At 37.7% G+C, this 18,681-nt stretch overlaps 1 pseudogene; it reads right to left on the reverse strand.

Moving 5' to 3' along the window:
• Positions 1–7,158: 7,158 nt before the first annotated feature.
• LOC113593268 (uncharacterized) lies at positions 7,159–7,214 on the reverse strand (annotated as a pseudogene).
• Between the last annotated feature and the right edge of the window lie 11,467 nt (positions 7,215–18,681).

The following is an 18,681-nucleotide window of genomic DNA, read 5'->3' on the forward strand; positions in this document are numbered from 1 at the left end:
TCAATGGCCTGAAAGGAATCTAAATAAGGCAGAGTTTTTCAAAGATGAGCAATATATTTAAACCTATTTTTCTGCTGAGATCTATGTTTTCTCATTTTCTAGAGAAAAAGGAATGTTTGAGACCTACTGACCAGAAAGTTTTGTTTAAAAAAAAAAAAAAAAACAGAGGGGCGCCTGGGTGGCGCAGTCGGTTAAGCGTCCGACTCCAGCCAGGTCACGATCTCGCGGTCCGTGGGTTCGAGCCCCGCGTCAGGCTCTGGGCTGATGGCTCAGAGCCTGGAGCCTGTTTCCGATTCTGTGTCTCCCTCTCTCTCTGCCCCTCCTCCGTTCATGCTCTGTCTCTCTCTGTCCCCCAAATAAATAAAAACGTTGAAAAAAAATTTAAAAAAAAACAAAAACAAAAACAAATTTTTAAATCAAAGGAAATATGGGCAAAGCTGTCACTCCAACAAGATGTGCTAGTTTTTCTTTCTTTTTTTTTTTCTTAACTCCTTGTTGGCAGATAAAATCGAAGGGAACAAAAGATCCACATTTTCCAGAACATACTAGGAGTTTACAAATGCCTGCCTGATACTCACTTGCCAGGTAATTTACTTTAGGGTTTTAAGATATCAACTAGTTGTGTTTTATTTTTTCCCCAGAACCAGGAGGGAAATTCTATTTTTTTTGTAATCATACCAGCCAATAATACTCACATGAAATCATCTTGAGAATTTCTTTAATATACTACTAGTTTGAGTATTTTATCCCGTCAATGAAATAAAATTTGCTGTTTCATTTCTTTTCAGGATCGTTGATTCTTATTTAAGACGTAAGACCCAAAATCCAACATGATTCACCTAAACTCCCAAACCAAGACAGCCTAAAACATGTAAAGAGGCTTTGTTAAAGGTCATTTAGATTTCCTCTAAATTGGAGGAAATTCTGCCAATCCCCATCCTTTAAAGATAAATGCGTTCATTATACTACTTGGAGAAAGGGATGTGATAAAATAAATGGAAGTTATTAAAGAAAAAGGGATGGGCTGCAGTTGAGACAACTGTTTGTTTTGCCACAACCAAATTCATTTCCAGAAAGAAAAGTCCTTATCAATTTCTAGGGAATGGTTTGTTCTGTCACCGTGGATGCAGTGTTAGTGTTCTTTACGGCTCTCTCAGAGCCAGTGCAGTGACACCCATGTAAATAAAGGAGAAGAGAAGGCTTAATCATGCCTGTCACTGGCCAGTTATTAACATTTTCCAACAAGGGCATTAGAAGACAAATTCTGAGAGGTCAATTTGTATTTCAAGAGTGGAGCCAAAAGAGAGAACGCTTACTTGAGAACAGCGTGCTTGTGGCAAGAGCAGGTGTGTGAAGTCCACTTCAATTTGGCAAGCCTTTATTAAGCATCTTTTAGGTCACAGACATCATCATTCAAGGAGTTTATTGTCTAGTAGAGAAAACTGTTAAGGAAACACATAAATGCAACAAACATTTGTCAAAGCAATTTTAATAGACATATATACAAGATACAAAGGAGAGATTGATAAACACTTTCTGAAAAATTAAATTCAGGGAAAGCCTTGAGTTGGAGGCATGGCTGTAAGGGAGACAAAAATGTCTGACACCAGAGGTGGAAGAAAAGCTCCAGGTAGAGATCATACATGAGCAAAGGCTTGGACGTGTCCAATACTATGGCAAGTTCTAGAAAACATGGTTCCGTATGAATGGAGCCTAATGTTCCTGGGGGAAGAAGAGATTTGGGAGACAAGCAGAACTATATGAAACAACTTCACATTGGGAAGCCATTGAATGGGTATTTTGAATAACAATTAGATGATTAGGAAGCTTTTTAGAGATTGGGTTAAATGCGGTCATGATTGGAGACCTGGAGATGCTAGGAAAATTTGGGAAGATCTAAGAATGAGAGATGTGATGTTCTAAATCAAGGTGGTAGAGGTAAAATCAAATATAAAAATGGTGATGCAGGTCAGAGAAAGTTTATTCTAGAGTTTCTGGGTCTTGGTGTTGTTTTGATATAGGATACGTGACTTATTGGATGTAGGCATGATACCCAGCTATTTCAAAGTGACCACTAGTTCAAATCTATCATGCCCTTCTGTCTGTCCTCCACTGTATCATCATAACAAGTTCTGTGTCATCTCCTACTCCTTTCTCAGTCTGTCATACCAGGCCATTTTTCTATGCCCTCTGGAACCGTCAATCCTGCTGTCTTTGTGGTATATGTGGATGTTCACTCGAAAATCCATTCTGAAGTATAGGTACCGTGGTTCAGTTCATTTTGTCATTATTTGTGCACTTTTTAAATACTTTCCTCAAATGGTAGATAATTATTTTCTCACATCTGTTTTAATTCTAGAAAAAGAAGAGCTCGTGCTGCCCTTCTGGTTCTCTGTGACTTCTTACTGCTCTTCCTGTTAAATTTAAACCATCTCCTTTGAGGTTTCTGCCCTCTGACTACACCATTCTCTAAATAGCATGATCTGTTGTTTCCCAATTTGTCCCTCTTCAGTCTTTAGTCAGCCCCATGAATTTTCAGTCATTAAAAATTCTTCCCCACTCTCTTTGTAGCCAACCCAAACTCTCAAAATTCTCAAAATGGGAGCATCAACTCTCATTACTTCAAATTCTATAAGGATAATTCATTGAACAACCTTGGTTCACATCCTTAGGTTCTTCATCTCCAAACGACCCATTCTAACCCTTTCAAGTTTATTCCTTGAACTTGGTTATATGTAGATTGCTTCACATTCCAAAATCTCTATCAGTCACCCTCTCTTCTAAACAAAATTTTTTTCTTCCACCTTGTTTACCAAAATTTTCTTGCTTTAACCTTCCAGGTGCCTCCACTCACTCTTCCCTTCTGATCTTTAGAATCCAGAATCCATCTCTTAAATAACACTGTCGATAAAGCATAACATCATTTCCCCCTCAGTGTTGTGCCTCATCCCCCTTTCAAACCTCCAATATTGAATGAACCTGGACAAATATATCTTCCATGCCTGCACCTGAGTTGCTGAGCACAGATTTATTTATTTATTCATTCATTCATTCATTCATTTATGTCTTTGAATTTTTTTTTTGAGAGAGAGAGAGAGAAAGAGAGAGAACAAGCCTGGGAGTGGCAGAGAGAGAGGGAGAGACAAATCCCAAGTAGGCTACGCTCTGCCAACGTAGAGCCCCACATGGGGCTCGAACTCACACACTGTGAGATCATGATCTGAGCTAAAACCAAGAGTCAGATGTTTAACCAACTGAGCCACCCAGGCCCCCCTGAGCACATATTTAAAAACAAAAGAAAACAAAGCACCCAAAAAGACAGGCTGGCTCTAGTATAACTCCATTGTCTTTAAACTAAGATGAGTATACTATATTGACTGGCAAGTCTACTGTTTCTCTAGTCCACTCCCTCTCTCCCTCTTGCTACCCCTGCTTTAAAGAGAAATAGAAGTAGGGCACCTGGGTGGCTCAGTCGGTTGGGTATCCTACTCTTAATTTATGCTCAGGTCATGAGCTCATTGTCGTGAGATGGAGGTCCAGGTGGGGCTCTGTGCTGGGCATGGAGCCTGCTTACGATTCTCTCTCTCTTTCTCTCTCTTTCTCTCTCTCTCTCTAAAAAAACAAAACAAAACAAAAACTCACTCTTTAAAAAAACAGAAAAATAGAAGTTATCATCTAGAAACTTTTTTCATATTCCCCTTCCCAGGCATATAAATCTTCCATTGTTTATACTCTCCCTCTCTTCCTCTTCTGTTACAACAAAGGGCTTGTTCCTGCAAAATGTAATTTCCATTCCACTTATTATGACTTTTTGAGGAATTTAACACTGCTTTAACCCTTCTTTCTGTAATGGTTAAATGTCCCCTTCAATAAGATTCTTCCACAAACTTTTAATTAAGCTAATTTGATCTCAACAAAGAAAAACAAAGTAACATAAAACAAAACCCTCCCTTGACCCCCAACAATTACCTCCAGCTAAACTGTTATCTTTATCTTCCTCTTGACAAACCTATCAAAGAGATGTCTGTATCCTCAATTGTCAAGCCACTTCCATTTGACTCTAATGGTAACACCCAACCCTTCACTGAAACAGCTTTTGCGAGGAAAACCAGTGACCTTCAAATTGTTAATCTAAAGAGTAATTCTCAGTCATCTTAATTGACAGTGGCTTTCATATCTGAAACACCATCTTCTTGAACTCCTGTGAAACCAGTGCTGGATTTTCACTATAGCTGCTTATTTCTGTCTCCTGTGCATACTAAGCCTACTCTCCCACGACAGAAAATGTTGCAGTTGCCAAGACTGTCATAGTCCTACTTCTTTTAAGCTGTTTTGTATCTCTAGCCATGAAATCAGCAAGAAGTTAATATCAGCAGAAAGTTAATATTTCAGGATTTGTGGACCATATATTCTGTTGTAACTATTCAATTCTGTTTTTGTAAAGTGAAAGCAGACATAGACAATATGTAAATTAATAGGTGTGGCTGTGTTCTAATAAAACTGTATTTACAAAATCAGCCAGTAGAATGGATTTGTCCCATGGAATTTGCCAGTCTTCTGGTCTAGATAATCTCTTCCATATCCGTGGTTTTAACTGCTAGAGATGAATCAAAAACTTGTATGTCCATGACCTCCCCTCAAAGTTCCAAATGACTTTTGACATTTGCACTGAACTTTGGACTCAACAAGCGTTCTTATGATTAAAACTAAAGTCCTTTCAATGGTCCACAAATACTAAAAATATGGACCCACACTCATTAATTTTAAATATGATGCCTATTATTCTCCCACTCCACTCCAGTCATATGGCTTCTTTGCTGTTCCTTGGATATGAGCATGCCCAGCAGGCTTCTGCTCCAGGGTCTTGGTCCTGGCTATTCCTTCTATTTGAATACTCCACTTCTGGATATCCACATGACTGGCTAATTCACCTCCTTCGCCTCTTTGCTGAAGTGTTACTTTCTCAATGAAGACTACAGCAAACGTCGTATTTAAAATAACATCTTCCACATTTTGACAGTTTCAATCTCCCTTTAGCTGCCCTACTTCTCTTTCCATAGCATTCACTTTCCAAAACACTGTATGCTTTACTTATTTATTGCATTAGTTTCATATTAGTTGCTTCCTCTTACAAGAATATAAACTACTGGAAGGTGGTGATGGTTTGTCTATCTTATTCTGATTTATCCCAAGAGCATAGAGAAGTGCCTGAAACCTAGTCCAACTCAATAAATACAAGAAGAAAAAATAAATAAATGAAAATATCTAAAGCTGTACTCATAGTACTTAAAATTAATCTTTAAGTAAAACCAAAATCTTAGCTTCCACGTGCCATTTTGTCGTATCTAACGCTCTATCCAGTCTTGTTACAATTGACCTTCTTTCCGTTTCTAAACCGCACCATGATCCCTCACTCCCTAGAGCCTTTGATGTTCCCTCTGCTTGGAATGCCATTTCACTTTGCCCAACTAACATCTACATCTCTTGTAGCCCCAACTCAATCAATACTCTCTTCAAACTTCCTTGACTTTCCTAAGTCAACTAACATTATATGTTTTCAAGGTGCACATTTATTTTTGGACTTCTTTATTATTGTATTGTATATTTCCTCCACAGAGATTATAAACTCCACGAGGACAAAAATGTTATCTCTCTATCTCTATCTCTGTCTCCATCTCTCTCTCTCTCTCACACACACACACACACACACACACAGTCTAAGCAGTTAGCACAGTGGTTGGCACTTACAGTGTGAGGGGGAAAAGGAGAAAGCAAATGCTGGGTTTTACTCTTGAATGAGATGAGTGATGTTATCTACAACTAAGTTAAGGAGAATAGACAAGATAAAGCATTTGAGTTTTAATTTGTCAAGTTAGAGATGGTTATACACTGGATAATTTCTTTTTTGGCTATGTAGCATTGGAACTTGGGAGAAGCCAAGGCCATGAATAGAGACTTGAGAATCATCATCGTATTGGATTGGATGAGATTCCCTGATCACACTGGACTGAATGAGAAAAAAGTCGGGGAATAGGACCCTGATGGGTTCCTTTCTGTAGGAACGGCAGACGCGGATGCCTCAACCAGAGGACTGAGAAGTAGAAGAAGAGGAGACAGAGCAGAGGATGTTAGCAACATAATGGTGAAAGGAAATGTACTAGGCTAAGGAAGGATATGTCAATATTGTGAAATGGTACAAATTATTTTAATAACGCCTCCCAAATGCAAGAGATAGTTCAGTAAAATAGTATAAAGGATGGTAAGAACAACACTGACCATTTATTGAAAATGTCACCATGCATCTGGTACTCAGCTGGAAATATTGTCCTGAGCCTTGGGAGGGAAGTATTTTCTTCCTATGTTTTTCAGATGAGGACAAGAAGGGATTAAAAGTTTAGGTAACTGTCTTTAATCACACAGTAATAAATGGAGTGCTGAGAACTCAAACCCAGATCTCTATAACACCAGTAGCTATGTTTTTAACACTTAAAACAGGTTTTCCCCAATGTCACGTATCTGTCTGTCTCTGTTACTATTTTTGCCTAAAACGTTCCACCATCTACCATGTTTACCATTATTTCTCTAATATTTTTCATCCAAATTTTTTTTTTTTACTGTGGATTAGACTCATGTCCGAGGGTTTTATTTTGCATAAAGAAGAACGCTTACCGATTATACTTTATTAAATGCTCAATTAATTACATGCATATCTAATAAACATTAAACAAGTTTATTTAGAAATGGATGGATATATATTGTTAATAAAGTTTTCTTAAACAAGTTAAGCCATATTTACAAATTTAGTATATCTAAGTCTTTTAAATATTTCAAACACCTTAAAGAGCAGTACAACACAAATAGAGTTACTATCTATAGTATCTGGAGAAAGTGCTATACTCAATCTAAAACCCATTTTAAATTGTTGGTACCATGCATTTGGCTCATTTTGTCATTGTACACTTGTTTTTATACTTGCTTATAGTTATAGTCAGATGATACCATCCTAAGGCTATTCTCAAACTTATTCAGATATTTTCCGAAAGTCATAGTTATTTTCGACAAAAAGGATAAATGATAGCACCTCAGACCAGTCAAGGTTACAGGTTCTGGGTTATAAATTAATGGATTCTTGGCCAGGTGCAACATGTAGCTGTTTTTTCCTCTCCACAGAAATCTCTAGTAAAAGGCAACAGATTTATATGATCTGAAGAGAACCAGAGTATGTAGTTGCTTTTTCTGAATGTAACCCAAACTTGAGCTACGTAACATCAGATTCAGCTTCCTTTTTATGTCTTAACTTCACTAGGTATATTGATAAAGCTGTTGGGGCCCATGCCTTTTAGTTAGCTTTAAATATTTTGCCAACTGGGACCTTTACCTAGAATAATAGTCTCTTAGAGTCATGTTTACCTGGCGTTATGTGGCTGTCTTGTTACTGTATTATATTTAACTGCCATTATTCACCATCACAACACGTTTACCAATTTTGCTATCATTGTTAAAAAAAATAAGCCTTACAAGCATCTTTTTTAAATTAGCAGTGTCAGTTGGAGGTATATGTCCTAGGATAAACAGAATCAATTGCATACTTAGTCTTCTTTGAAGGAGCATAGGGGGTATTATCTTGAAACAAACTAAACTTTGGCAGTAAATGGTAATTTGGTTATTTACCACCAAACCCTTTTCAAACTGATAAGCTACCAGGATAAGTATGATCAGTTTTATGGATAAGTTTTTTTAATGAGTACAGTTCCCAATTTGTCTAGAACTCTCTGGATTACTCCAAGTATTCTGTATCTACCAAAATCTATTTACACAGAAAAAAGCAAACAAATATCTATGCTTTGCAACTATGTATTTTGAAGAACATATAAAATGCCCACATACAATAGCATTTGTTCAGTAATTAAACCGCTAAAATTAAAATTTCTCTGTTTTACCTTCTTTTGTGTGAAAACTTCCTAACCTTTCAAAACTTTTATAATTAACCATAACTTTCATCCACTTTAATATTCAAATGACTATAACCTTCCCAGTAGAGCTCCTTTGAGCCAACTTCTTTGTTCTTTATTACTGCCCTTGACAGTCTTAAAAATGTCCTTGCCTTCTGTCAATAATAGTCATTTCTAGCACTATGCTGATTTTTTTCTTGACTCAAATTATTTTCCTTGGAAGTCTTAGTTCTTTTTTAGTGGAGAATATTGGAGACCAAATCTGAAATGAACTAGAAATGCTAGACATGAACATGACTGTTGGTATGGGCAAAAGTGTTGTGGCTACTGTTTGTCCATGTTTTGACTCAGAGGTGAAAAAAATATATATTTCCTTTTAGGAATCGTTCATTACCTTTCTTTATCTCTTATTTCCTCAATTTAACATGAAGTGTTGATGTTCCCTACTTCTGTAAGGGCTATGATTTTCATCACTACTAAGTCTTTCTACAGTCGAAACATATAGTTTCAATTCATTTACTTTTAAAAAGGAAACTTTAGGGTGCCTGGGTGGCTCAATCAGTTGAGTGTGTGACTCTTGATTTCAGCTCAAGTCATGACCCCAAGGCTGTAGGATGGAGTCCAACAGCAGGCTCCACACTGAGCAAAGCTTGCTTGAGGTTCTCTCTCTCCCTCTGCTCCTCTCCCCCACTCGTGCTCTCTGTCTCTCTCTCTCAATAAAAAAAAAAGAAAGAAAGAAAGAGAAAAAGAAAGAAAGAAAAGAAAGAAAAAGAAAAAGGAAACTTTATGTCAGTACTTTAAATCACTACCAGTATAATCTGCCCTATGTTAAAAAAAAATTCCTAAAAATAAGAGCCCAGCAATGCACCCTGGCAGCACACGCGCACGATGCGCGCACACACACACACACACACACACACACACTCTCTCTCTCTCTCTCTCTCTCAGTCAAAATTACAGTGGGGACAATAATGTTTTGAGGATCTTTGAGGACCCACTTTCCAGCGAAACAATCATAATTGCTTAAAATTATTTTAGAAACAACCATTTAAAGTCTCTGGAAATTGTAAGGTTATGCAGCAAATGAGGAATCATTTATTCAAGACAGTCTACTAAATTTTGGTAAAAACAGTGAGATTTTCTGCCACTTGAGCCATAACATGTTACTCGGTTCCCCCCAGCCCAGCTGAGCATGATGGAAGCCCCACTTAATGGAGATATGGCCAAGAAGATAGAGCTGTCCATCAGCTTCCCATCAAGCACCATAGTACTTCCTGGGAGGGGCAGGTAATAGGCATTTGTCATTCCTCCCAGCTGCATGTTGCAGAAGCTACGTTCCAGGTAAGTATAGCTGAGAGAGGTCAGTAACTCCCTTTCTTCATGCATGCCCCACTGATAGAGTGGAAGGAAGACCACCTGAGAACACTGGAACCCTGTCCCTCCTCACCCCAGCTTGCTTATGAGAAGATCCTATACAGGAGAGAAAAGCCAAGAAGACCCAGAAGCTATTGCTGGCACCCATCTCTTTGAGTATAAAACAGAATCTCTCTATGAGAGAAGCAGGCCACTGTCCCCATCTCACTTCTACATCAGTGGCTTAAAGATTTTGCCCAGGAAGAGAGTCAGGTAAAAAAAAAAAAAAAAAAGAATTATTCTCAAAGGAACAAATAGTTATCTGAAACAGAGTACTGATAGGGGAATTTGAGCCTCAAAAACGGTTGAGATTTTGATGGCAAGCAATTAAGAAAAGGTTGGTAGCTTCATGAGAGCAATAAGAGAAATTGTGGTCCAGCTAGTTTACCAGAGAGAACCAGGGAAAGAAAAAGCTATGAAGAGATCTCCCAAAGTTAGAACTAACCTCAAAGATTGACTTCAAAAGCTATTCCTGCTCAGGGTTCCAAACTGAATTGAATAAGACAGTGAAACAATTTATGCCCTTGGGTATTGTCAAAACCAATAGAACAATTAACTAGCAATTAGGGCAGTTTAAAGCTGGATGTAATGCCAACAGAGGCAGAAAGCTTATAATGGAAAGACACTGAGGGGGGGCCCTGCTAAAACCACTGTCATCACAAGGTGACTGTGTGCATGCCCAAGGCAGTGCCCTCTGTGGAGTGGCCGCAGAGACCTCACACTGGGGGAGAAACGTACTTCAATAAAATAGTCAGTGGAGCCAGATCACTGAGAAAATAAACAAGCAAACAATGAGCAACAGAAAGCTCTGTGAGAGAGGATAATTATCTAGAGTTGCTAAATTGTCGAAAATGTTAAGTTTTCGACAAAATAACAAGACATGCAAACATATAGGAAAGTGTGACTGTAATTAAAAAAAAAGGAGGCAACAAAAATTGCCTTTGATTCAGAAAGGGACTCAGAGGTTGGACTTGATAAAGACTTAAAATCAGTAAACTTGAAGATAAATTAATAGACCATATGCAGTCTGAAACATTGAGAGAAAAAGAAAAATTGACAAAGCCACAAAGAAATGTGTGTTACTAGTAAGTGCAACAAGATATTTGTAATGGCATTAGCAGATGTAGAGAAGATGGTTGCAGAAAAAAAATATTGAATATATGTTTCAAAAAACAATGGCAGAACACATCTCAAGTTTGATTAAAGTTGTTGATCTACACATCCAAGAAGCTCAAGAAGATTAAGGCAGAATAAATGCAAAGAGATCTAGACCCCAATGCTTAATAGCAAAAATATTGAAACAAAAAGAAATCTTTAAAACAGCAAGAAAAAAAATCTTGCCATGCACAGGAGACCATCAATAAGATTAAGGTCTTACTTCCTGTCAGAAGCAGTGGAGGCCAGGAGGCAGTTCATGACATATTCAAAGTGCTGTCACTAAGAACCAGAAAAACAATCCTTAAAAAGAAAAACAAAGTAAAAACTTTCCCAGCTAAACAAAATTTGAAAGAGTATATTGCAAGCACACCCATTTTATAAGAAATACAAAGTTTTTAAGGCTGACAGCATCATTTTACTACAAAGGACATACCCAAGCAAATAATTTGAACACGCATAAAAAACCCACAAATGTGACCACAAATTCACCTATGTTCACACATTTGATAACTCAGATGACATGGACCAATTCTTAGAAAGATAACAACCTGTCAAAGCACACACAAGAAGAAACAGACAATCTGAATAGGCCAATATCTATTTAAAATTTTGAAAAAATAATCCATAACAGAAATGTCCAAAACAGAAAGCAGCAAATTCTGATGGGTTCATGGTTAATTCTGTCACAAATTTAAGAAAGTCATTATACCAATTCTCTATAATCTCTTTCAGAGGACAGGAGCAGAAGGAACGTTTCCTAATTCATTCTATGAGGCCAGCATTACCCCAATCCCAAAATCAGACAAAGACATTATAATAAATAAAACTATATACTAATATCTCTCATAAATATAGATATGAAATTCTTAGTAAAATACTAGCAAATAAAAACCAACAACGTATGAAAAGAATTATATACCATAACCAAATGGGATTTATCTCAGGCATGCAAGGCTGGTTCAACATTCAAAAATCAATGTATAAAATCCATTAGATTAACAAGCTGAAAAAAAAAATCACATGATTTTATCAATAGTTGTGGAAAAAGCATTCCACAAAATCCAACACCTATTTATGGTAAAAACTCTTAGTAAACTAGAAATTGTGAGAAATTTCCTCAACCTCATGAAGAACATCTATAAAAAGACCATAGCTATCAACATACTTAATAGTGAAAAACTCAAAGCTTTCCTTCTAAGACTAGGTAAAATGCAAGGATGTCCCACTACACCACTCCTTTCCAACATCATACTGGAAGTCCTAGCTAATGCAATAAGAGAAGAAGAAAATAAACAGTATACAGATTGGGAAGAAAGAAATAAAACTGTTTTTGTTTGCAGAATACATATTCATTTATGTATAAAATCCAATTGAATCAACAAAAAAGCCTGCTGGAACCAATAAGCAATTATATTAGGTTGCAGGACTCAAGTTTAATATACAAAAGTCAATCACTTTCCTATAAACCAACAATGGACAAGTGGAACTTTAAATTAAAAACATAATACTATTTATGTTAGCACCCCCCTATGAGATAACTTAGGTAAAAATCTAGCAATATGGTACATTGTCAATGAGGAAGATAGCAAAAGTCTGATAAACAAAATCAAGGAATAACTAAATAAATGGAGAGATATTTGATGTCATGCAGAGGAAGACTCAATATGATCCAGCTGTCAATTCTTCCCAACTTCATCTATAGATTCAGTGCAATCCCAGTCAAAATGTTGTGAATATCAACAAGATGATTCTAAAATTTATGTGGAGAGATAAAAGACCCAGAATAGTCAATGCAATATCGATGTAGAAGAACAAAGTAGAAAGACTCACACTCTCTGACTTCAAGACTTATTTTATTTTTTTTATTATGAAATTTATTGTCAAATTGGTTTCCATACAACACCCAGTGCTCATCCCAACAGGTGCCCTCCTCAATGCCCATCACCCACCCACCCCTCCCTCCCACCCCCTATCAACCCTCAGTTAAACGGGCACCCTCTTGCACTGTTGGTGGGAATGCAAACTGTTGCAGCCGCTCTGGAAAACAGTGTGGAGGTTTCTCAAAAAATTAAAAACAGACCTATCCAATGACCCAGCAGTAGCACTGCTAGGAATTTACCCAAGGGATACAGGAGTGCTGATGCATAGGGGCACTTGTACCCCAATGTTTACAGCAGCACTCTCAACAATAGCCAAATTATGCAAAGAGCCTAAATGTCCATCAACTGACAAATGGATAAAGAAATTGTGGTTTATATACACAATGGAGTACTACGTGGCAATGAGAAAGAATGAAATATGGCCTTTTGTAGCAACACGGATGGAACTGGAGAGTGTGATGTTAAGTGAAATAAGTCATACAGAGAAGGACAGATTCCATATGTGTTCACTCCTATGTGGATCCTGAAAAACTTAACAGAAGACCATGGGGGAGGGGAAGAAAAAAAAAAAGATGGAGAGGGAGAGAGCCAAACCATAAGAGACTCTTAAAAAACTTCAAGACTTATTTTATTTTATTTTTTTTCAATATATGAAATCTATTGTCACATTGGTTTCCATACAACACCCAAGGCTCATCCCAACAGGTGCCCTCCTCAGTGCCCATCACCCACCCTCCCCTCCCTCCCACCCCCCATCAACCCTCAGTTTGTTCTCAGTTTTTGAGAGTCTCTTATGCTTTGGCTCTCTCCCACTCTAACCTCTTTTTTTTTTCTTTTTTTTTTCCTTTTTTTTCCTTTTTTTTCCCCCTTCCCCTCCCCCATGGTTCAAGACTTATTTTAAAGCTACAGTTATCAAGACACTGTGGTACTGGCAAAAGAACAGAGAGCCCAGAAATAAACTCACATAAATATAGTCAACTGATCTTTGACAAAGGAGCAAAGGCAATACAAGAGAGTAAGATAGTCTTTTCAACAAACAATGCTGAGAAATCTGGACATTTACTTGAAAAAAAAAAAGAATCTAGACATAGACCTTACATTCTTCACAAAAAATTAATTCAAAATGGATCCCAGATCTAAATGTAAAGTATAATACTATGAAACATCTAGAATATAACACAGGAGAAAACCTAGATGACCTTGGGTATGACAATGACTTTTTAGATAAAAACACCGAAGGCACCATTCATGAAAGAAATAATTGATATGCTAGACTTCATTAAAATTAAAAACTTCTCTGTGAAAGATAATGTTAAGAGAATGAGAAGACCAGCCAAGGGCTGGAAGAAAGTATTTGCAAAGGACACATCTGACGAAGGACTATTATCCAAAATCTACAGAGAAGTCTTAAAACTTAACTATAAGAAAGCAAGCAACCCAAATAAAAAGTGGAAAGATATTAACAGACACCCCACCAAAGAAGATATACAGATGACAAATAAGAAAAGATGCTCTATATCATATGTCATCAGGAAATGCAAATTAAAACAACCACACTAAATGATAGTGAAGATGTGATACAAGAACTCTCATTCATTGCTGTGGGAATGCCAAATTGTTCCCTACTTTGGAAGACAATTTGGCAGTTTCTTATAAAACTAGCCTGACTCTTCATATGATCCAGGAATTGTGCTCCTCAATATTTACCTAAAACTCAAGATTTCTGTTGACACAAAAATGCACATACCAATATTTACAACAGCTTTATTCATAATTATGAAAACTTGAAAGCAACCAAAATGTCCTTCAGTAGGTGAATGGATAAACTGTGGCACATTAAGACAATGGAATAGTATCCAGCACTAGAAAGAAATGAGCTGTTAAGTCATAAAAAGACACAAAGGAATCTTAAATGAATATTACTTAGTGAATGAAGCCAACCTCAGGAGGCTACATATTGTATGATTCTAACTACACGTCATTCTGGAAAAAGCAAAATTAGGGAGACAATAAACAGTTCAGTGGTTGCTGGGGTTGGTGTGTGAATGGGTAGGAAATAGACAGAACACAGAGGATACTTAGGCCAGTAAAAATACTCTGTATGATGTTATAATAACGGATGTACGTTATTATGCATTTGTCCAAATCCATGGAATACACAACACCAAGAGTGAACCCTAAAGTGAACTATAGACTTTGAGCGATTATAATGTGTCTGTGTAGGTTCATCCTTGGTAAAAAGAAATATACCATTCTGGAGAGCGATGTTGATAATGGGGGATGCTATTCATGAAAAGGAACTTAAAAGGATATTATTAAGAAACTGAAGGGGCAACCCACAGAAAGAGAGAAAATTTTACAAATTATACATGTTCCAAGGGTCTAGTATCCAGAATAAATAATTCTTACAATTCAATAATAAAAAGACAACTCAACTGAAAATGGGAAAAAAAAGATCTGAATGGATAGATCTACAAAGAAGATACACAAATAGCTAATAAGCACACACAAAAAAACATCAACATAATTTGCCCCTATGGAAATGAAAATCAAAAGCATCATTAAATACCACTTCATCACTTCTTTTATAATCAAAAATAGAGATAATAAAAAGTGTTGTCAGGGTGATGGCTGCCCAGCTCTGTGTAAATACCAAAATTCATTGGATTGTGCACTTAAAATGGATGAACTTTGTTATGTGAATTCTATTTCAATAAAGCTGTTTTTTTTTTTTTTAAAACACCCACCTGGGTGGCTCTGACGATTGAGCGTCAGACTTCAGCTCAAAGCGTGATCTCACACTTCATGGGTGAGAGTCCCATGTTAGGCTTTGGGCTGACAAAATATAAACATTACAAATATTGACAAAAATAAGCATTAAAAATGCTTAGGGAGTGTAATTTTTATGAGAATGTAGGGTTTTTGTTGTTGTTGTTGTTGTTGTTTATGTGTTTTTGAGGTAGAGAGTGCCAGTGGGGGCAGGGAAGGGGACAGAGGATCCCAAGCAGGCTCCACGCTGACAGCAGTGAGCCCGATGTCAGGCTTGAACCCAGGAACCCTGAGACCATGACCTGAGCCAAAGTCCTGATGCCCAACTGATTGAGCCACCCAGGTGTCCCTTATGAGAATGTAGTTTTATAAGAATATGGATAAGAGATCTTCAACTCAGCCTGGAGGTCTAGGATTTGGGGGAAGACAGCCTCTGGACAACAGTTCTTGAATTTTAAAAGGAGTCATCTTGCCAACCAGAGAAAGAGAGAGAAAAGGCCTGGAGTGGGGGTGGGAGGGTGGGGGGACAAGTGTAAAGAAAGAGAGAGATCATGTTGTGGTAGAGTATTCCATAGGAAAACTACAAATTCAGAGGTAACATGAACTCAGATGAAGCTTGCAAAGTAAGCAAAGGTCATAATACAGAGGGCTTTTTAATGCCAAGTTAAGATGTTCTAACTTAATTCTATGCCCGTTGTAAAACCATTGATGGACTTTTGATAAAAGACATAATAATGATGATGATGATGATGATGATGACGACAATGAAATTTGCATCTTCTGCACTGGGCAGTTGGATTCTTCAAGAAAAAAAAGAAGCAGAATGGGAAGGATGAAACTGAAGGTGGTGACCACAGCTGAGATATAGACAAGAAATGATGACAGCAGGACATAGACCAAGGGGGATGGAGTTGAAGAGCAGTAGAGGAGGGAGCAGGTTGGAGGAAGACTGAGAAGGTTAACAAAAGGTGTTATGTCTGCTAGGTTTGTGATATTGCTTGCAAGGGGAAAGTAAGAAGAGAGAAGAATCCAGGCCCAAGCCCAAATTGCCAACAGAATCATCCAGTAATATCTGAACCAACAAGTGAGCTAGGGAACACAGGAGGAAGACTGTGTTTCGAAAATGCTGTGCGATGTTTGCTCTTGAAAATCAGTTATGTGCCTTTTTCATCTAGTAGATCCAACATATACTACACTGCAAAGCAAATAGCTGATGGGACATATTGCAATAGATCCAGATTCCCAAACCGAGTGTGCAAGAGCTCAAGTTCCTGCTGAGCCAATTCCCCTAAAGCCAAAAAGGAAATAGCCAGTGTTTGGGGCAAATGTGAGAAATAGCTGAACACTCTACTGGTTTCTAAGCCTGCCTGGTGCTTCTACAAAATGAGGTCCCTGCCAAAGTTCATGGGGACAGGACTGGGGAGGGGAGGATGCTATTGGGGTGGAAAAATAGGAATGCTTTGCAGAATTTTGATTTAGAGCCTCAGCTGTAAATGCCCGTTGTTTCACTAACTTCATTTTGCTAATGCAAGAACAGCTTTTGCAGTAATAACATATTTCAGTGTGAATGTCTTTTTAATAATCCTTAATTTGAGTCCTAATTCCCTTGATAGCCACTTTGAGGAGACAACCGCATTCCAAAAGTAACATCGCATGAGCACATTTGAGAAAAGACTAGCCATATGTGCACACACACACAAAATCATAAAGCGGGTACACGTATTTTAATTCATTATCATATTTCTTAAATGTCATCAAAGGAAGACCCCGAGCCCTGTAATAAGCAACCGTTCAGAATTTCATGGGCATCAGCAATTAACAGCCCGTACCTTATCACCAGTCAGAATTTGTGCAGGACGGAGATAGAAGACAGAGATGCTGTGATAAAAAGAGCAATAGCAGAGAAAGAGAAAAGAGATGAATAGAGAAAAAAGCACAACTTCTAATGTAACCACAGAAGCCAGGGCAAGTGCACAGCTATGGGGACAGCTGAATATATTTTATCATAGGATCTGATATAATTTAGCAACATTTTTTTTTTATCCAGTGGAGAGAGCCAAGAAGCTAAGTCGGATCAATGAGTTGACACTGATGGGTCCAGAGTAACAAAGCTGCCAAGAAAACATTAATGCCAACAAAGAAATATGTGTGTGCCCTCACCTCTCCCCTCCTGAGCCCTTGGTAGAATACATTTATTTTTGTGTTAAAGAAAATTGCTCACAGTAGCACCCCTACTCCTGATCCATTCCCAGCTGTTCTATTCTTCCCACCTGCAGTCATTCTTAACTCTTGCTCTGAGAACAGTTTCATGAGACCAGCTTTGAAATTTGGACCAGGAGTCTCAGAGAGGCTTAGACACCATAAAAGAAATACCAGCAACGCCATATGTTTATACAACATACTTCACCTAGCCTGCCCGGAGGGAAGAATTAATTAACAAAGGGGAAACCAAATATCAGATTCATTATTCTTCCACCTCCACAGTCCAGACCAAGTCAAGTCTCCTTGTTATCAGGGTTTTTTGTTTGGTTATCATCCTACATTCCTCCTTTATTGTACTTATCAAAATGTTCTTGAATAATTAATTGTGTAAGTATTTTTTGTTGTCTGTTTCCCTGACTGTGAACTCCAGGAGAATAGGGACTGTGTTTGTTCACCAATCCCTTCCCCGAAGCTCATGAACACTCAGTAAATATGTGTTTAGTGGTTGAAGGAGGAAGCTAGGAAGAGGGAGGAAGGAAAAAGGCAAAAGGAGAACAGGTAAGACAAAAAGAAATGTCAACTCTTGGTTACTCATGAGCTGAGTATATAGCTAAACATTTCACAGGCATTTTGGTTCTATATGTTTAATAAGCATTTGGGCCATGTGACCCCACCAGAGTTTTACTCATACGTAAGAGGTCTTACAATTTATGATCCAGGTTGCATTTGCCACAAGATATGCCTGCTACTGGCCTGCCATTTCTTTGTCCATTACTATGAACAGAGAAGGCAAGATCAGCTCTACAATTTATGAAATTTCTGTCTCAAGACCCAACAATGCACACATATTTGAACAGAAAGAAAAGCACAGCAGAGTGATCCAAAAGAAAAAAATACAGTAAGCATAATTTCATTTGATCACAACTCTCTACCTTTGCATTGGATAGTTCCATCATTTATGCACCACTTCAAAAGTAGCCCCAATCACAAGAAGTCTTAAACATCATGAAACAATCATCTACAAGTAGCAAAATAATTGTTCATTATTTCTGGTGATGCTATAAGTACAAAACACAACACACGACACACACACACACACACACACACACACACACACACACACATACGCACACATACAGATACCCCTGGTGGTGGCACCCTAAAGGTAACCTGTCTTTAAAATTTTCCAAAGGACATAGGTTCTACAGCACTAAGCAATAGAACTTTGTGGAATCATGATGTTCTTTATTGATGCCATCTCCAATAGTGTAGATTCTAGCCACATGTGCCTATTGAATACTTGAAAT

The sequence above is a fragment of the Acinonyx jubatus genome, chromosome D1, assembly GCF_027475565.1.
Source record: "Acinonyx jubatus isolate Ajub_Pintada_27869175 chromosome D1, VMU_Ajub_asm_v1.0, whole genome shotgun sequence".
Classification (NCBI taxonomy): Eukaryota; Metazoa; Chordata; class Mammalia; order Carnivora; family Felidae; genus Acinonyx; species Acinonyx jubatus.